We start from the raw sequence: 22225 nt of genomic DNA, 5'->3' as shown, positions 1-22225 counted from the left end.
TAATAGATCAATCTGTATTCTATGAGTACTAGTATAAGAGTTGGAATAAACCCAGTCTTGTTAATAGAATAATATGTATTCGGTTTACAAAATTCCCTGTTACATGCCTCGGTATGTACAGTTTTCAAAGTCCACACTATGCCCATGTGGGGGACCTAGGTTGTTTTATGAAAGACGGGGTATGTTATAGAGGATGATGGCTTATAGGGGTTCTAGAGTACAGGGCAATGTTGTGATGAAGGACGGTGCTGTTTTATGGAGGAGGTGGTTGTTTGGGAGGGGTCGATCATGCTTTATGGATGACAAACGTAATTTTATGAAGGACGTGGGTTGTTGTATAAATAACTGGGCACTTCGATGTGGGATACTTTAGGTTGCATGATATTCAAATATGCAAACTCAATTATTTGTTTATCCACAGATTTAGACAACGAAATCATGAGTTCCAGTTTCTATCTAAACCCACGGGAAAGTGCCCTAAATCTCATCTACTGTGATGTAATTTTCAAAATTTTCCAGGGGACGACCCTGAACCGCCCATCGTTGCACACTGATTAACGCACACCCTAATCGAAAAAGAAACTAGAGAAATACAAGCCACATTTACGCGATCACCAGAAACGTTGACTGGTTCCCTGTCCCACTGAGGATGAAAGCAAACCAGCAGCGAGGAGTGGTCGGTGGCCAATAGCGCATATACGTACATTGAGCGTGATTGCTTTTATTAGTGTCACAGGATCTGGTTGGAACAAGGGGATGGTAACAGGAAAAGGGGGTCAAATGTGACATTGTCGCGGACATTTCCATGAGTATTTGAGGTAATATCAGACGAGAGGGTACTTTTTCAGAATGGAGGGTACTATTTGAGAAGAGAGGGCATTTTTCAAAAAGGACGGCACTTTTCAGGGAGGGCACTTATTCGAAGGGAGTGGGGGTGGGGGCACAGCCACCCCACTCCCTATACCCTGATTAGAAAACTCGTCGAATTCGAGCGTTTTCAAACGTTTCCGGTTACTTTTCAGGTTTCTCAACAGAAGGACCAGTTCCCTACAGTCATTCAAGCGAAAATCCGTTGTCATAATGGTATCAAGTGAAGAAACAGCAGCGCCTATTTTAATATTCGCTCATTGCTGGTTCTCCTGTGAGTTAATATGTTTGTTATAAATTTGTTTCTTTAATTAAATGAAGAGCATGAGTTATAATGTCGGTCAGTCTAAAAGGTATTTTTGATAACGAGCTAGATGTTATTTGACATAGTATAATTCACTTGCAAGTGAGAAAAAGCATTGTCGAAATACCAGGGAAAGTTTGCTCGAACAGTGGCGTTTCTACTTACTCTTAATCGAATTCCAATCGCCATAATTTGCTCTTTTAAGTGCGCTCTAATGTGTTCACGGGACACCGTTCTATGTCATATCCGAACAACTAGATCTGCACAAACCTAATTTTCAATTCAATGTGATTTGATTAAAACTATTCAATTGTGCATTTTACTTCGAGGTAAATCTAGCAATCCATTGCGGAGAAACGTGCAGGGAGATGTAAAAGTTATCAGAGTAATATGTACCTGACCAGACATAATAATTGTGTAGCAATACATGTAATATTTTTAGTTAGCTGATAGTAGTGATAGTAAAAGATCTTCGATCAGTCAGGAGATAATTGGTAGTTGGCTATGGCGGTATATTAGATTCAAAATTCTAAAATGCTTTCGTCTAACTTCTAACTTCTGTTCATGTAATTTCTAACTTCTATTCATGTAATTTCTAACTTTTAAATTAAGACAATGTATAATCCAACTTTTTTATTTGTTCAGTGTAAATTTTAATTCTATTTCATCTTATTTCTATTATTTAGACGAAAAACGTCTTCTTCATTGATGCTTTACACGTTTAGCATCAAAATCAACGAATTTAGAATTTTTACATTCTACCTAGCAACCATCATTATGAAGTCGCTTGGTGTCGCCACTGCGTGCTCATTTGGTGATTGCGCACCTGGTCGGGACCATTGTGTTAATATAAACGACTCGTCCTTCGCCGGGTTGAAGGTTGGACAGGAGTGCTGAAATTTGCTGAGAGGGAGAGAGAGAGAGAGAGAGAGAGAGAGAGAGAGAGAGAGACGGGCTTGGTAAAGACGAGTGTATCCTCGTCGAAACGTCGCTTAGTATTAAACTCAGTAATTGTGTATCCATAAAATTGTACCCTGTGTTAATATAGACCGTACAGTATATATAAATATTAATTGGCTCAATTGTAAAAATAAAATAAAATAAAATTCTCCAAATCCTGCACTTGCTTTAAATAAAAAATTAGCAATTAATGCTGTTTAGCTTATATTTGAAATAGTATTTGTAAACCATATCACGTTCGGTGTTGTTTGGGGGGTTGGATGGCCGAGTTGTTAGTACGTGCGCGCTGTATCATAAGGTCTGTTATCGAGTCAACTGGTGTGGTTTCGATTTCCCGGTTGTACGTGCCAAGGAGTATGTTCGCCTGTCCAACCTCATGGGTTTTCTCCGAGTCCTCCAGGTTCCTCCCACTGCTAAAGACACTACGCGCAAGCGAATTATTGAAATAAAAATTGAGCCCATATGTTAGTCCCGAAATGACTTAGCTTGTGTCACGTGGACGTTAAACCCCATTTCTCTCTCTCTCTCTCTCTCTCTCGATGTATGGGGATCACGGGGCTAAGTGGGTAAGATGCTGGCTCGCTATCCTGGAGGTCTGGTGTTCGATCCCTGCATTGGCAGAGAAAGTTCATCCAGATTTTCCGGGGTGGTTCCCCCTTGTCAGTGATGCAGGACGGAGGGCCTGACAAGGACAGCTGTCTAGTCCTTCCGATGAGACGAAAAACAGAGGTCCCGTGTATACATTGGAATGCACGTAAAAGATCCCTTGGCAGTTGGAATTCGATATAAGAGTAGGCGATAGTGCCGCTGTCCGGGCAAAGTTTCCCTCATAGCACACTGTATGGCGTATGCCCGTCTTCATTAGCCCAGCATAGGAGCAGAACAGTGGGACGTTAACCCCCATTTCATTTCTCTCGATGTATTTAATTTTAACACTCTGTCAAACCATTCAACCTTACGAAGAGCGAGTCGTTTGTATCAACAGAATGGTCCAGATCAGGTGCTCAATCGCCAAATTGAGCACACGGTGGCGACACCAAACGTCGTCATAATGACGGTTGCTAGGTAAAAGTATCAAAATTCTAACATGTAAAGCGACAATGAAGTAGACATTTTTCGTCTTAATAATAGAAATAAGATGAAACAGAATTAAAATTTACATTGAACAAATAAAGAAGTTGGATTATACATTGTCTTTATTTAGAAATTACATGAATGGAAGTTAGAAATTACATGAATGGAAGTTAGAAATTACATGAATGGAAGTAAGAAATTAGACGATAGCATGTTAGAATTTTGAATGTAATATACCGCCATAGTTGGCTAGCTAACCGGATGTGGACAGTTTGTTTGTCACGGCTTATACTGAACGTGGGCGTGGCCTGTCTGTGTTTTTGTTACCCCTAAGCGATCGCCATGTTACTTCTACAAATTGAAAACAAGTAGGACGGTCGTTTAGGGCGTTACCTTTTTTTAAAAATTATTTCTGTAGTTTTGTAATCGGAGTTCAGCTTTAAAGAAGTATGATGCTGAGAGGACGAACCCTATCTATTTTCAATGCCCTCGTTCATGAGTTATTACCCTTTTCCCAAAAACCTTGTTAACGGGATAGAGGCTACAGTTTTTAACAAACAGATTTCAAAACTTGATGCGATGCATAAGGGTCATAAGAAGGCGAAACCCTATCTGTTTTAGCGCTTTGCAAAGTTAGGTTCCGAAGTTACCCCTCTTGTCCAAAAACCCCTTTGAACATATTAAGAAAAATAGTTGCATTGAAGCACTGAGATCGCGAGAGGATTAATCTTATCCAAATTCAGCGATCCGGAGCACCCTCCACCCTTCTCCGGAAACCTTGTTAACGCGTCAGGGGCTACAATTTTTAACGGATTTAATTGAAATTTGGTGTGCAGCAGTGGGCCCTATCGATATTGAGCGTTCTGTGACCTTCAGTTCCAGAGTTACATTAACCCCCTCGTCCGAAAACCTAGTTGTGCGATAGAGGCTACAATTTGTAACGGTTTTTTTCAAGTTTGTGATTAATGTGAACACGACAGTGTTTAGATCGCTGAAGATCCTTATCAAATTATGTGAACAACAATAATGTATAACATCTTTCGGATAATTTCGTTGTCGACTAATTTATGAATTTGAGTTGTCGAAAGTTATGAAATTAATAACAATATTGCTACTTTAATCTTAACGTTTATAATCGAAGAATTGATATATACACTAATGTATGCCCATGTCTGTCTAACGTTATGTATTCCTGCTCTCAAAACAAAATCTGTTGATCTGACCTATATGTTTATTTTAAGAAGTCTATTTTTATTGTCTCGGTTCTTAAAATAAAGTTAGTCTGAGATTTATGCCACTCCTACATGTACATAACATATATCACTTTAATGCTACTCTTTTATTTTTCTTATTGAATTTTAGAACGTAATAAAGTAATTTAAAACCTGATTTTTTTTGACATGTAAAGAGATCTATGATTTTTGTTATAAAACATGTGTTTCTAATTGTTGGTATTAAAGAAATGCTACTACTTTGACTTTTTAATTCTGTCTGCAAAACCACCATTTTCAATCCAATGTGATTTGATAAAAAGTATACAATTGTGCATATTATTTTGGGGCAAATCTAATAATCTATTTCGGAGAAACGTGCAGGGAGGTGCAAAGGTTATTGAAGTTATTTTCACATAGTTTATCGAACGTTTGGACCAAAATATTGGTTGTTCTAGTGACTTGATTTTTAGTTAACTAGGCGAGACTATGCCTTTGTTCATACCTATTATTTAAAGCTTGGATATTTTGCTACCGACATTTTCCAGCTACATTTAACATCCATTTTTTAAAAAAAAATCTTTAGGCTGTCGAGGTGTTTTCAGGAATCCTACAATTACCATGGGTCACATTGGAGTTTATAAAGGTTGCCATGCTCAGGTTGTTGCCTGGGAATAGAAAAATCAAGTGTATCTGGAATTGTCTAAGAATAAGGTTCCAGATAGACGATCGGTATAAATGGTTAAGGATCTTAGTTCAGTGGCCCCATTTAAATTTAAAAAATACTATTTTGAACAACAAAAATATCTATGCTATATCATAAGCTTAGTAAGACAATTTTAGACCAAGATTGCCGCTTGTTAGTGTATGCTCCAAGGCAAACCATGTTGCTCGGAATTTTTGCAAAAAGCGTAGTTCATTTAGTAATGATGAAGAACTATGTTGCATTTCTCAAATTTCGCAAAGTGTCTCCCCGTAACCGTGACACAGGACTCAATTTATGGTGGAATTAATATATTTACTGCAGGACGTTAAACCCCATTTCATTTCTAAAGAAAAACCCTTTCGAAATTCATCTTTGCCGTATATTGTGCAGATTAAATATGTTCAAATCTGGCTGGATAGTTCACCATTTACAGTTTGACATCAAAACCTTTCCGGTGATATGATTGAATATAATGGAATAACTCGTTAGAAATTCGTAATTGGTGATTAAGGAGTAAAATTCTCGATGGAAATTCGGAAAAATGAAATGGAATGGGGATTAACGCCTACTGTTCTGACCCGACTGGGCTAATGAAGACGGGCTTACGCTATACAGTGTGCTATGAGGGAAAGTTTGCCCGGCATACTCTTACATTGAATTCCAATTTCTAAGTGTTCTTGTACGTGAACGCCAATGTGTACACGGGACCTCAGTTTATCGTCCCATCCTAATGACTCATATGTTGTTACTTGCCAGGCCCGCTGTCCTGCATCAGTGACAAGGGGAAACCACGCCGGAATATCCTGATGAACTTTCTCGGCCAACACCTGGATCACACACGGGACCTCCAGGTTAGCGAACCAACTTGATTCCATTGAAATTTGGTGAAATGAAATGGGGTTTAACGTCCCACTGTTCTGCTCTGAATTCGGCTAATGAAGACGGGCATACGTCATGCATTGTGCTATGAGGGAAATTTTTCCCGGACAGCGGCACTACGGTCTACTCTTATATCGAATTTCAACTGTCAAGGGATCTTTTACGTGCACGCCAATGTTACACGGGACCTCGGTTTTTCGTCCCATCCGAACGACTAGACAGCTGTCCTTGTCAGACACCCCGTCCAGCATCAGTGCCAAGAGAGAACCACGCCGGAAAATCTGAATGAACTTTCTCGGCCAATGCAGGGATCGAACACCCGACCTCCAGCTAGGCTAGCGAGCCAGCGTTTTACCCATATAGCCACCGTGGTCCCTTGAAATTTGGTGGCCCAATAACTAAGGAAAGGTGGCTAAAAGGTTGAGATAATCTCGCGTGTTTGTTTTTATGTACGATTGGGACCTCTAAATTATTAGTCTCAGTTCTCCCAGTTACACAATCCTTTTATAGCCCCACCGCTACCCCCGCCCAATATTTATTGAGTGACCTGATAAACCGGACTATTCGATACCGTTCGTAAACTTTGCCATGAGTAGTTAAAGCGCATCAATTACTAGCTGTAAATGTGCTTACGTCGATAAAATCAGCAACTGAGAGCAACTGAATACCTGACAATTCAATAAAGTAATTGAATGTCATTAGATAAGAGAACACGAGAAAAATAGAAATAGTCCGTACATTCCCTCGTTTATATTCATTCTATACCTTATAAAAACATCTAGTGGCAGTCAATTCTTTTTATGAATTGTCAGATATCCTTTCACAGTCTCACACAACAACCTTTGGTCTTGGAAGGAATTATTAGTAAGCATAAATTCGCCCATGTATCTATTATCACTCGTCGCTTTAGTCAGTTATATAGAGGGATGCCCCGTGTTTTCCTTTGGCGTTCGTCACTTCCGATTCAGGAAACCTGTATTATTCAGCTATCGTAGCAATGATCTCTGTGTTAAAATTATATTTGGAACGTGTTTAATTAGTTCTATCACATATGTGATAATGACTGACACCAATATTGTCCTTTAACACGCGACTGTCAGTTTATTTATCACGTGATCAACAAAATGGTGAATCGTGTTCAAACGAAGAAAATATGGCCAGAGACATACTAATATTATTATCATGTCTATATGTTATTGGCCTGATGCAGTTCTATTATTACATTATTATCGACATCGTTGACACTTGAAAAATGGATGTATTTAGCTCCGTATTGCCTACTTGCTGTCACATGACTTATTTCTCTTACCACGTGATGTTTTAATGGAAACTGATTGAAGTCATTTGTAAGAGCGCTCATGTGGACAAAAAGTCAAAGACTCTGGCGCTAGTTAAAACAAGTTGCAAAAAGTTGAACATAGCCAGTTGACTTCCAGTGGATTTAGTTGCTTTGGTTGTAAAAGGCACCTAAGTCACCCCGTTTTCAGTTGCAGTCAGTTGAATACCGTTGATCTCAGTTGCCGAAACGTCGTATGGTCTTTGGGAGATGCTAATTGTATTTTTGGGAATACTAACCTTAACCATTTTAAGAGGGGTAAGAGCTATATTGGATCCAGGTTCGGTCTTATAAAAAGGGTTAGGGTTAGTTTTCCCCCAAATAGTCATTTATATAAAGTGGCCATTGTGGACAATTAGCATTTCCCATGGTCTTTCCTGTGGAAGACCAAGCAGCCCTTTATTCAGTGTTCTTAATTCTTAGTTCTTAATTCTTAGTCCGTAATTGTTATTTCGTCATTTAATGTCGTATTCCGACATTTGTACACTAAAATTAACATTTGTATCTTAAAATCAGTATTGTTTTACAAATCAGACATTTGTCATATCAGATTTGTAAATGGCATTTTTGTTTAATTTAATTGTATTTGTAAATTGTATTTTTGTTTAATTTAATTGTTGTTTAATATGAGCATTTATAAAAATAAATAAAGACGTTTGAATTGTTTGTAGGTAAAAATTATTTCCTATTTAGTGTAAATGGGTATTAAAATGACTAAAAGGCAGCATTCCGCCCGAAGCAGTAACGTCTTATGTAAACAATGAACGCGCCATTCAGCCAATGATTGACGCCGCGTGCTGTGACGGCACGTGTTAAGGCAGTCATCTTTGACAGAAATATTACTCGTAATTCTCCGTGAAACACATTGCTTCGTTGTATGTCTATGATAAAATGTAGGCTATTTTTTTTGATTTTGTAAAATAAATTTCATCTTTATATTAAAATACAATTAAATTAAACAAATACAAAAAAACCAAAACAATTTACAAATCTGACATGGTTTCACAATAGTCACAGTCATCGGGCGATTTTTCATATTGTATATATGCTTGCTCGATTCCCCATTATTGTGTGGTGACTTATTGTATGCCAGGTTAATTTCCGTTCATTTCGTCATAATGTTCCGGTTCGATGAATTTCGAGAAATGTTTTTGGAGAAATATTTTGCAAGATTTGTATTTGGAGATTTTATGTCTATGATAAAATGTAAATGTGGGCTATTTTTGTGATTTTCTAAAATAAATCTTATCTTTATATTAAAATACAATTAAACAAAAATACCATTTACAAATTTCATATGACAAATATCTGATTTGTAAAACAAATATTGAGTTTAAGATACAAAAGTTAATTTTAGTGTACAAATGTCGAAATACGACAACAAATGAAGAAATAAGAATTAAGGACTATGAATTAAGAACTGAATAAAGGGCTGTTTGTTCTCCATACTACAGGTGATGTACAAGTATATACATGGAGTCTAACTACTTGTGGTATGAATATAGACCTGGATGTCTTCTTGATTTAGCATCAGAAAAGGTGTTTGCGCACCAACACGATAACAATCTAAGCATATTTTCCTATAATTTGCACAGTATGCAGAACTACATAGAATGAAAAAACGAATGTAAACACGAAATGATACATTCATTAACCTTGAGACCGAATTTCATCAACGTAATAGTCGTAGGCCACTCTAGAATGAAATGTCTACCACTCTACATGTAAAAATATTTTCAGTCATGTTGATAAGAATGGTGTGGTACTGAAAGCTGAGAAACTAGCTGTATGTATGAGCTGTGTATATTATTCATTTACGATATTCAACGGTATCCACGGCAACGGATGTTATACGCCGCATCGTTTTCATCCAGTATACCTGTCCCGCATATGATGAATGTATTACCATTACTTGTACTTCACGTCGCTCAGTGAGTAAGCCGTTGGCTGGCTAACCTGGGGGTCTCTTGTTCGATCCCGGTGTTGGCCAAGAAAGTTCATGATTCCCCATTGTCAGTGGTGTAGGATGGAAGGCCTGGCAAGGGATAACGTATAATCTTTCGGATGGGACGAAAATCCAAGGTCCTGTTTACACATTATCGTGCACGTAAAGGAACCCTCGACAGTTGGGAATAGATATAAGAGTAGGCCGTAGCGCCGCTGTCCGGTCAAAATGTACGGCATAATATTATACTATACCTATCTTCATTAGCCCAATCAGAACAGAACAGTAGGACATTAAATCCCATTCATTTCATGCGAATTACTTTGTATGCGATATCAATTCAGTGGAAGCAGACGTTAGAGCACCGAGGTAGTAGTAGCAGTATGCGTAATAGTAATACTTATGTCTTAAACTGATCCGCAGTAAATATTCGCACAGCCTCAACAATCCATAGACCTACTGAGTCTATCTTACTATCACCGATAGAAATGGAATAGTCAGTGAGGCGTCACTAATTTAAAACTGTTTTATTTTCTATAATATTTACCTGTTGTATTGCTCATCAGCTACTACGAATGATAAAGGACTATATTATATCTGTGCCATAGAAACCAATGTTGTCGGTAAAATATTGGATCTGACGCCACTCGCGCAAACATATAGGTCAGGCTATCTTTTATATTGGTAACTAGCAGGATACCCGACTTCACCAGTGTCCCAATTCGCCCGGGCCCAAAATCGCCCAGGGACCATAATTTGCCCGGGCCTAAAACATTGACGGGATCATGCTGGTTAATTTGATACCACCTATGTGGGATACCACCTATGTGGTGGTGGAATGCGGCGACGAAGCGTGATAGGTGAACATACATACATCTTCAATTTTTATTGTCCCCCGCATGTCTGTCCGTCCGTCTGTCAAACATGGCGTGGGTGTTTATGTGGTCAATGCCTTGATGGAGTTCGAAGATGAGCATTTTCTGCTTAGGGTAAGCAGAGATAAGCAATTTGATGGGTTGATGCCTGGGGGATTGGTGTATAGTTTTATTACATCAATACCTTGACGAAGTTCGATAATGAGCATATTTTGGTCAGGGTAAGCGGAGCGATAAGCAATTTGATTGGTCGAGACTTTAGTTCTAATAACTTTAGTTCTAATTAAGTGAGAGTTATGAAATTTTGTGTACAGTTTTATTACATCAATACCTTGACTAAATTCGATAATGGGTATTTTCTGTTCAGGGTAAGCAGAGGGATAAGCACTTTGATTGGTCGATACTTTGGAACACAATAACCCTCCTTCTAATTGAGGTAGAATGTTCAAACTTGGTGTAGGCGTTATTAGGTGAATGCCACGATGGTAAACATTGTCTGCTTACGGTAAGCAGAGATAAGCAATCTGATCGGTTGATGCTTTGGGGCATGATAAATTTGGTTTTATTTAAGTGAGGGTGATCAAACTTCGAGTATAGATTCATTATATCATTACTTTGACTAAGTTCGATGATGAGAATTTTCTGCTTAGGCTAAGGAGCGATAAGCAATTTGATTGGTCAAGACTTTGGAACATAACAACTCTGCTTTTAATTTAGGTAGAATGTTTAAACTTGATGTAGATGTTCATTAGGTGAATGTCTTGACTCGAGTTCAATGATTAACATTTCGAGCTATAGCCAAGCAGAGCTAAGCAATTTCATTGGTCGATGCTTTGGGACAAGATAACTTTAATTCTATCTGATAGAGAGTGATGAAACGTAGTGTATAGTTGATAATCAGTTTGATTGCTTGATACTTTTGAAGAAAATAAATGTGCGATTTATTAAACATACATTATACAAGACCTAAATCTGCCTATTGCAGGTCTTTCTTTAGGCCTGAATTGTTTACTAAATTATTAATTAGACATTAATTAACTTTTTCAGGCCATTATCAATTTTCGATGGCATCGGATTTCTCCGATATTAAATAGATCAGAACAGTTCAGCCATATTTTGATTTAAGCTAAAAAATGAAGGAGCGAGACTTAGCTTCGAAGAACCAGTGCGGTGGTTGAAATTATTGCACACTGTTGGCTTGTTTATATAGATAGAGGGCTATCTATTCAGCAGCCCTTTTCTTCAAAATATTTCTAAAATAGTAACGACGAATATACGTGGTCTACCTTGTCACAATAATTATTAGATATAAGTGACAACCATAATAACACATTATATTGATGTCAGACTAAAATTATTGACGTCATAGCTTTTAAGTAAGCCTATATAATTGAAGCAGACGTTTATGTAGGATAGATGCGGGTGATTCCATACCAAGCATTCTAAGCATAGTTTCAATTAAAATTCATAAGCGTGTTTATTTTTATCATCTTGTCGTTAGGGAAAAGGCGACTATAATAAGCTCTAAATCAAGATGCTTTAACGAACAATTAAAGAGGAAACGAAATAGGATTTAACGTCTTACCGACTGGGCTAATGAAGACAGACATACGCCATACAGTGTGCTACAGAGGAAATTTACCCAGGCAGTGCCTGCGGCCTGTTATTTCGAATTGCAATTGTCAAGGGTTCCTTTTCGTGTTCGATTCCTCGGTTGTACGTGACAAGGAGTAGGGTCGCCTGTCCAACCTCGTGGATTTTCTCCGGGTCCTCCGGTTTCCTCCCACTGCTAAAGACCCCTACGCGCAAGCGAATTATGGAAATAAAATTGAACCATATGTTAGTCCCGAAATGACCAGTTTGTGTCGAGTGGACGTTAAACCCCATCTCTCTCTCTCTCTTCTCCTTTTCGTGTACATGGGACACGGGTTCGGGAGCGACCCAGGGAGAAGAAACTTTATTGCATAAAAAACCTTGCATAAAAACATACATATAATTATAGGTAGGCCCTACACAGAGATATAAAGTTACAATGACATTATAAATGACTGGTATACAAAAGTCCCTAACCATTTGACTATTTCTACATTTTTATTCTGCATCATCAGTATTTTAAAGCTACAATTTCATATTTTTAAGTTATATTGTTTAAAATGTATTAAAATAAAGCCTTAAAATCGATGCTATGTATAAACAGTCCTACCTTGATAAAGAATAATCCTATTAATCCTATAATTCACTATTGCCAGTTGAGAAATTGGCAAAAATATCATTTTTAACTTCAAATTCAAACGTTTGCAGATAGCTATTCCATGGTAGGGAATAGAAAAACAAGGGAGGTAATTAGGAGCTAATTGTGTTATTATTTCCGGTGTGAAATATTTTTGAGTGTGAGAATGATATCTATGATCATATATTAGTGAGTTGACAACCTATTGAGCAAAAGACATAGACATAATTATGTTTTGACTTTCTTAGAAAAATATGAAATTGTAGCTTTAAATTGTTGGGAATCGTTTAATTCATTGAAGTTGGTTCTAGAAATAAAATTAGTCTAAATAGATATTTTCTTCTCTCTCTGTGTTTTTGCAGTGTGTTAAAAAAAAATAAATTGCATCCTCTACCTCCCGGCATGCGTTACATAAACGATCGTTAACATCTAATGTGATATAGTTTCATGTTTCAATTCCCAATTCCATATGGCATATCGGAACATATTCTTTGATAGTGTCATTAATGAGCTTCTTGGACTTCGCTACAGAAAAACTTTTTTTAACATCGAAAAGCTGGATTAATTTCATGTAAGAATTCGCGGCATGATTATGTGTATCTGCTTAACAGTTAACAGCGAAAAGTTCAATTACGCAGGTACGAGTTATCTCCCTTCTATTAAAATTCAATTTGGAGAAACGATTTGAAAATGTGTCTTACAGAGTTAATTCCCATTTTCTGTAGCCAGCCATCAAAATCACGAATCACCCCTGTTCAATAAATATCGTCCACGATTCATTCAATACGGGGTCTTCTAAGTGACATCTTCCTGCCCAAATTTGAACTAGTATTTTCAATCACGATTCTGACAAGAATCGATGTCATTTTTTTCATTTCCCTGTACTGAAGGGAGGTGTGCCTGCCCTATGATCGTTTAAATGGGACAAAACACCGAGGCGCACGTATGTACACAATAGCGTACAGGTAAAACATCCCTTGAAAACTACAATTAGAAGAAAAGAATAATTGAACCTCTGATTTCCTGAAAAATATTTTAACCTGAAATCCGAACTTAGTGTCGCTTGATTCTTTTTGCATCAACCGTAGCAAACCTCTTTGTTTTTGAAATTATATTTGAGGAATGTTTAACCTAGAAATTATATTTCCAATGGAATAGGTCTAAGCATAAAAATTTCCATTTTTCTAAGAATCGTCTGAAAAATCAACTTTGTTCTCTCTCTCTCCCCCTTTCTCTCTCTCACACACACAACATTGTGGGCCATATTAGCGGATTCAATGAGTGGCAGTTTTATTTACTTCTAGATATATTGAGAATCTTGCGACAATATTTAAAATATGATAACCTCTAGCTATTTGATTGGTCTGACCGGGTATGTCAATAGCCGTGTTCAATGTGAAGGTTGCAGTTGTGATGCTTGTTATTTCTGCTATAACAATATCATATATCATTCGTATTTTGAATTATCGCCGACAACCCGCAATGTATTATTTCAGATATCTAATACTCTGTTCAGATTTATGTAATGGAACTGGGTTTAATACCATATCAAATTAAACCCCGTTGATTTACTTGCTGGCACAGGGCCGGCGGAAACAATTCTTGATTTTTTTGCGGGGGGCTACCATCCTAGATCCTAGGTGAGGGTCCAGGGGCCGCCTAGGACCCGAAAGCTCTTGGGGGCCTAGATCGTCGGAGACCCTTTCTGAGCGATTTCTGGCTAATAACATTATTCAGCAATGAAGTGAAATTGTATTTCTTTTCTAACTCCCTCACCATGAAAACACAATCTATGGTGGTTTAATCCTGTGATGCTGAACTTGACAAATATGTGCATAATAATACCAAGGCTTTGGACACTCTAGAGGTCACAATTTTTATCCTATTTTGATGAAACTTACAATGTATGTTTATTACCGAAAGATCTCGGTCCCTTTTGATATTAGCGCATACGGGACCGTCACATCCTGGATTATGGCCCCTGATTGTACGAACAATCACATTTTAGTTTGTGGATTGTACGAACAATCAAATTTTAGTTTGTGGACCCTGTAGAAGTAACGAAGTAACAGTTTTCATTTGATTGTAAAAACCGTTCAATTATATGAGGTCAAAATTTTTATCCGATATTGACGAAACTTGAAACATAGGTCTGTCTCCCAAAGGCCTCGGTTCCTTTCGAAACTGGCATATATGGAACCGTAACTTCATGGATTATGACCTCTGTACGAAAATCACGTTTTTAGCTCATGGACACTCTAGAGGTCACAATTTTCATCTAATTTTGATGAAACTTGAAATGTATGTTTGGTTCCTTTTCATATTCGTGCATATTGTATTGTAACTTCCTGGATCATAGCTCCTGAGTGTACGAAAAATCGTGAAGGTCACGAGATATTAACAGAGCTAGCGCCAATCCTAACCCACGACTAAGCCCTTACCCTAACCCACAATCCTCAGCAACAATCACGTGCCCTAACACTGTTTACATCTCGTGACTGACGAAATCTGCCGGTGACTTTAATATCCAGGTTGTAGAGCATCCATGGGATTCGACTTTTTTTTATCCAATTTCGATGAAACTTAAATGTATATTTATATCTCAAAGATCTGGGTTCCTTTCGATACTGGCGCGTATTGGACTGTTAACTTTCTGGATTATGACCCCCTGATTGTACGAAATATCACGTTTTTAGCTTATGGGCCCTCTAGAGGTCACAATTTGTATCTTATTTTCAAAACTGTTCAAATATATCACCGTTACACCATAATCATTTCCTCAAAATCGGACCGAAACTTCCCGGTCAAATAGCCACCCCTCTTTATAAAAATAGTATAATAAAAGCATGTGATACCCATTTCGTCGACGATATAGAGGTCACAATTTTATCCGATTTAGATGAAACTTGCATGTAAATCGACTATCACTAGTTCTTGTGTGAGTTGTTCAATTTTCATACGCATCTGCCCCGGTCTTTTACACAAAATATGAAATATGAATGAAGTATGTGGACCTTCAACGATGAAAGTTAAACTGCGTGTTAAGGATCAAAAGTTCTTGCATGAGTTCGACTTTGGTAGCATCAGACTTTACATTCTAGAGCTATAGCCCTGTTTTTCACGCAAAATTTGAAATATGTACGGATTTTGAGATCCTCCATTGGAGGCTACCATTGTTGTCCAATTCTGATATGTTAAGGATCAAAAGATATTGAATGAGAGGATAAGCTCTATTGATTTTGCCTCTTCCCCATCCATTTCTTGCAAAATGTGGGCATATCTTGCATGGCAACCGCTTGTTTTTACTGGTCATAACAGATAGCAGCGAATTATTTTATGGAACACAAGGAAAGAGAATAAATAAAACTCTATCCCGTCGTTTTTCTAATTACCTAATATGTCATAGATACAAAGGAAGTGAGATGGACTTGAAATAAAGATTGGTTGTTCAGTTATCTAATCGCAACTCTCGCAACCGTGAGTCTCTTAACCCAGGTATCAGTATAGAGCATAGCAGGGTTTTCTTCTTATGAAAGTCTACGTTCTACTCACTTCTATGTTAAAATCAAGCCTCTTTGTTTTTAATAGAATAACCCGGAGAAAAGAGTACTGGCGGCCAAGCCCCACCCCCACTACATCGGGCCTGGGGTAAAATTTACAAACTTATACATACGTGATTATATTGTAGAAGCTTCACATGAATGTAATGCACGTGCAGTGCTATAACGTTTGTCTGGAGAACTTCCGGTTAAGTGGCGAATTAATGGAATTTCCGTAAAAACTCCGGAATTCTGTTAATCAGGTGTAGTTTTTCGGGGGTTGGGGTATGTGTGAATGAAGCCCCGGGTGTTTAACCATTCCACTGACCGAGCTAAACAAACCATTGAAGAGGTCCCTTTATAATTGTGGCTCCCGGACCGACGGGATAAGTAACGGAATCCGTGCAACTGAACCCCCAATTAAAATTTCGAAAATATTTCATCATAATTGTGATTTTAAAATCTTAAAAGATTTTGTAAATCAAGGGTAATAAGTCTTGGAGGAATTGTTGGAAATCGCCGTCAATACGCAGAACAGTATAGGGTCTAATACTCAGTAATATGCAAAAGGAAGACATTTGAAATTGTAAAAATAAAACTGTGCTCTGTCGTGTTTACAAGCTTGAAACCATCTGTTAAAAACTGGAACGAAAAGGCAGAGAATGCTGAATATCGATAGGATAGTTCCTATCATAATCACAGTGCTTTACATCAGATTTAAAGCAAATTCATTAAGGACCGTAGCCTCTATCATGTCCACAAGGTCTTTGAAAAAAGGACCGTAAATCGATATGGTTCGTCCTCTGATGACTCCAAAACGTGAAATAAATGTATAGAACTCTAGCCTATCTCCCTGAATATTAATGAAGTTGTCCTCTTTTGGCCACAATGCTTTACACTTGAAATCGAAGTCAAGAGGTGTCTCTCTCTACCCATGTGTTGAACTTAAAATAATGTTTAAACCAACTTTCGCTGCCAACACCGGGATTGAGCCAACGCCTTACTCATGCATATTTTTGATATTTCCAATGTTCAACTTGTTGCGGTGGGGGCGTGTCAAGATTCACCTATCTGTCAGGGCTTCTCCCCTCTTGCTCGAATAAAGGCGCGGATGCACATTGATCTCGAGGCAGTTATCAAAATCTTCGAAAATCAGTAAGCTAGAAATTATGTAAAAAAATGTGTTATGTCTTCATCGTCGGTCCCATAATTATTGATGTTAACAATATGCACGGTAGGGGTGTCAAAATTTAACTTTTTTAAACCTTGAATATAGCGATGGAATAGGGTAAAGGATTCTATGATCTTCGAAGTGTAATAATAACTATCACCTTAACATGTCATCATGTAATATCGAGTCATTTCACATGTCATGTCACGCCATGTCCCATCTTATCACGTTAGGTCACGACAACAGTCAAGTTACAAATGGGCTAATGAAGACGGCCATACGCCATACAGTGTGCTATGAGGGAAATTTTGCCCGGACAGCGGCACTACGGCCTACTCTTATATCGAATTCCAACTGCCAAGGGATATTTTACGTGCACGCCAATGTGTACACGGGACCTCGGTTTTTCGTCCCATCCGAACGACTAGACAGCTTTCCTTGTCAGACCCTCCGTCCTGCATCACTGCATCACTGACAAGGGAGAACCACGCCGGAAAATCTGGATGAACTTTCTCGGCCAATGCAGGGATCGAACACCCGACCTCCAGGCTAGCGAGCTAGCGTCTTACCCGCTTAGCCACGTGATCCCCCAGTCAAGTTACACCATGCAGTATCGAATAAAGTCACATCAAATAACTATTAACGTCGAAAAGACCCAATGCTAGTTTTTAGTCAGGTTGACCGAACAATCGGGTGGAAAACTGGAAACGGAAGTAAAGAAAATACAAAAAAAAAAAAAAGAACTTTTGAGATCTGTGAAACGTTTTTATAAAATCCAATATGGCTGCCAAAAGGTTGAAAATGTTATTGAATGGAGTCCCTGAAAATAATGAAAGATACCATCTTGGACTAACACTACAATAATATATCATTTTTACTCTATTTTCTATAGATAGGTTTTAAAAGCGGGTTTAAAAGAGTTCCGATTGTCAAGAAATATTTATAACCCCGTAACCTGCGATAAAGTGGGTTTCATATATACACATTTGCCACACGAAAAGTGTCAGATTCTTTAAGTACAACCTAGATCTAAACATACTTAGGTGATCTAAATCTCATCCAAATTCAAGGCTACCTAATTTTCACAATTTAATAAGGATCGGTAGGGTCATAATAATATGTTGGTAAGTCCCCTGCCATCTGCCATCTTCTGTTTTTACGTTGTAGCTGTCCATATCCATATAAGTTACAAATTTCAATGTCACTACCTCATGTTTTTATGAGAATCCCCATTTCAGGCTTAGGAACAAGACTGTGGGGACGTTATCTTCACCTTAAAGTTCCTTGATGTAAGATTATGTTTGAACATGTTATTTGTATCTATATCAACGTAAACTAAATCATAGTAAACATTTAACAAATATATTTGCTTGTGTGTCTATGTCACACTGACGCATTATCGATTTTTTTAGAATGCCATACGAACTGGTGACTTTTCTCATTGGATAATTTACACCTTATTGGCACCGCCTCGAATGTCTTCAAGAATGCTTTCTATTGATTGTATTTTTGAAATATTTATGACACAATTCTCTTGTATATAAACCCAAACCTGACCAAGATATAAACAGTATTGTTGAATTGTGCTTCTTGAGAAATAATAAGTCATTATGGTTACCAGCTACAACGTCGTGGTTTTAGGACCCGAAAAGGTTGGAAAATCGGCTTTAGTGCATCAATTTTTGAAAAAGGATTTTGTTAGCACATATGAACCCACAGTGGAGGAAAGCTATAAATATGTAGCTAAAATGTCAGGTAGGAATAACTGTAAACTTAATTTCAATATTTTAGTCGATGTTGATGGGTAATTACGAGTCACAAAATGGTTGTTTCTCAAGACTTTGCAACTAGTTTTTCCACGAAAACATGGCTTTTTGTTTAGTATTTTAATATGCGCGTGTCCGGGCGGGGGGGGGGGGGGGTACTCTGCTCACGCGGTATTTATACAAGAGAGAGCCTGTACATTTGAAAGGGTAAATTCCTCAGAAGCAAGGAAATCGACATTCAAAGATTTCTTAGGCTCTGCGATCATTCACGCCGGAACAGCAGCCCCCCTCCCCTTTGATCATTTTTCTGCACACTTCCCTGTTTTAGTGTGATTAATGTATAAGATGTCCCGTGTTAGATTGTTAGTATTTTTTGTCATCTTTCGGTTCAGCGTTAAACATATCAGTGGATCCCAACCTTTTGTTGGTTGCGACCCTATTCCAGAAACCAGCATTTGATGACGACCCCTCGAAGAACAAAGCCACCTTTCACTATGAAACACCATCTTTATTAACATTTATTATTGTTTTACTTATTTGACAATTTATTAAAATGAGAGACTGGGGAAACAAATCGTGGGCGTGAGAAAGACGATTGGCAATGTGGCAAAAGCTGTATAGATCAAAAATGTATATGCTTTTCATGACCCAGAGGTTGGGAACCCAGGCATTATATTCACACGGCGTAGCATCGCCACTTATTAATACACAAAGGAATTGAACAAATTTTAGACAAAATTTTCCTTCAGAGATTCAACTTTCACAAAACAAATCACCTCAAATGATAATCAGAGCCTTTAAGACTTTACAAAGTACTTAATGTTGAATAATATATTTTTTAATTAATATAAGTGTGTTTATCATAAAAAGACATAATTTGATCAGATAAAGACTTTACATGATCGAAGGCTTACTATAAATTTTAATTCGTTCATGATTTAATACCAAAAGTACACAATTAAGTTCAAAAGAGGACTGAAGTATGCAAGCTAACCTTATGTAATGGAAAATGCGGATTTAGAATGAAACTTTAGAAAAATTTAGATATAATACATGCATGTGCAATATTTATATATGTGCATAATACCTTTCAAAATAGTTAGGGCGTGATCCTTTGATCTTTTAATCCATTATAATAACTGGGTATTTATATTTGCTTATGGATGACTTATTTATTTTCATTTCAGACGGTGTCTTTAAATCTGTCGACATCTTAGATACAGCTGGATCTGATGATTTCCCGGTAATGAGAAAACTGAGAATAAAACGAGGAGATGCCTTCGTCATCGTCTACTCGGTCGATGACATGAATTCATTCGTCAACATCAAACGTTATTACGAACAAATCAGTCAGGAGAAAGGTGAATATTTTTTTTTTAAATGCTAACCATATTAATTTATATTCCCTTTAAGATTCTATGATATTTGATAATGTTGAATTAATTTTACACTTAACATTATAATTGAATTAAAAAGATTAGGAACGTCACACTACGTCATACGTATATCACTATAATAAATTGGCCAATTTTCAATTTTCAGGAACAACAGTAGTGCCAATCATTTTAGTGGGAAATAAAATGGACACAACCAGCCGCCAAGTTTCAACTGAAATGGCTACCAGACTCGCCAAGGAGGACCTTAAGTGTTTTTATCTAGAAACCAGTGCTAAATGTAACCTGAATGTTGAAAATATGTTCAACATACTATTTTTGAAAGCAATAGTCGCTCCAGTGGAGCTTTCAAAAACCAAACACTCTGGAAAAAGACAAAGGAAACGTTCTTTAAATTTTTTCATTAGGCATAATTCAAAGAATGGGCAATCGCGAAAAACCGAAGATGTGTCCAAATCGACCTTAAATAAGGACAAAGTTCAAACAAGAAGACACTCAATTCATACGTTTCTTGACATTGCAGACACAAAAAACATCGAAACGATTCCCAGACGTATTAGTTTTAACGTCTAATTGGTGCGAGAACAATCAGATCGGCATTTCGAGATATATTATATTATATTTGCGCAAGTATTGTTTACAGACGTTATATATATAAAAATATATATTTATGTCAGTGAGGGAGAACATACAAGTCAAATGACTCTAAAAAAAATAAACAAACAGCAAATTCTATCTAACAGTTGATCGATTTAACTAACTACAAGGGTATCTTATGTATTGTTATTAATTATATTATTATATTTTTATAAATGAATTAAAGGTTTTAAAGTAGATAAGTGTTGTGAATAAATGTTTAGCTTAAAGGGGAAATCCGATGCACTCGGTAGTCGAACCTCCCATTACCTAAGTATCCCTTGTTCAATGCACGGTATCGGCCGAGACTTCTCGAACCTTGGTGTTGATATTTATCAGAGAGAGAGAGAGAGAGAGAAATGGGGTTTAACGTCCACTCGACACAAACTAGGTCATTTCGGGACTAACATATGGTTCAATTTTATTTCTATAATTCGCTTGCGCGTAGGGGTCTTTAGCTGTGGGAGGAAACCACGAGGTTGGACAGGCAACCCTACTCCTTGTCACGTACAACCGGGGATTCGAAACCCCACCAGTTGACTCAATGACAGACCGTATGATACAGCGCTAACCATTCGGCCATCCAACCCCCCTGATATTTATCATAAAAAAAACCCACTTTGCCCGGTTTGGTGTTGACATATCATAAAAAAAACCATTTTTCCCCGTTCGGTGTCGACATACCCTAAAACACCATTTTGCCCGGCGTTGTACAGAATAGTAAAGAGTTGTTTTACGTACATGCCAATGTGTACACGAGACCATCCCATTCGAACAACTATACATTGTCCCCTGCCAGACCCCGTCCAACACCACTGACAAGGGGAACCAGGCCGGAAAATCCAGATGAGCTTTCCTGGCCAACGCCGGGATGGTTGTGCAATAGCTCAGTGTTCGAGCGCTGGACCGGCAACTGCGAGGCGTTGGGTGCCATCATGGGTTCGATTCACGTAAGGGTTAGGAAACGTTAGACCCACGACCCGTGCTTTCTTTTGGGTGATCTGTAAAAAGAACCCTCACCTCCTGATTACCCTAACCTACAATCACGTGTCCTAACCTTATTTACATCCCATCGCCCTTGAAAAAAATTGAGTTTGCCTTAACAAATAGATCTAACCGTGGTGGAATATAAGTAAGTCAATTAGTTATCAATATACTGTACATATTGGTGTTTTTAACATACATATGTTACATTACCGAATCACTACCCAGTGATCCTGCGTCACGGCAACCAAGTTAACATTTTAGCACTATGGCTCGTGCATTTGTCCATTCTGGGGATTGACTGGAACGTACAAACCTTCTTTAGCTACAGAGCATGTTCTTAACGTT

At 37.8% G+C, this 22225-nt stretch overlaps 1 long non-coding RNA gene across 1 annotated transcript; it reads left to right on the top strand.

Moving 5' to 3' along the window:
• Window positions 1-1020: 1020 nt before the first annotated feature.
• On the top strand, window positions 1021-20992 carry LOC126818364 (uncharacterized). Its single transcript, XR_007679211.2, has 3 exons — window positions 1021-1141; window positions 20051-20224; window positions 20406-20992. It is a non-coding gene; the product is annotated as an uncharacterized LOC126818364 (long non-coding RNA).
• The last annotated feature ends 1233 nt before the right edge of the window (window positions 20993-22225 follow it).

The sequence above is a fragment of the Patella vulgata genome, chromosome 4 (assembly GCF_932274485.2).
Source record: "Patella vulgata chromosome 4, xgPatVulg1.2, whole genome shotgun sequence".
Lineage (NCBI taxonomy): Eukaryota > Metazoa > Mollusca > Gastropoda > Patellidae > Patella > Patella vulgata.
Note: the sequence above shows the minus strand (reverse complement) of the source record. Positions and strands in the feature narration are given on the sequence as shown.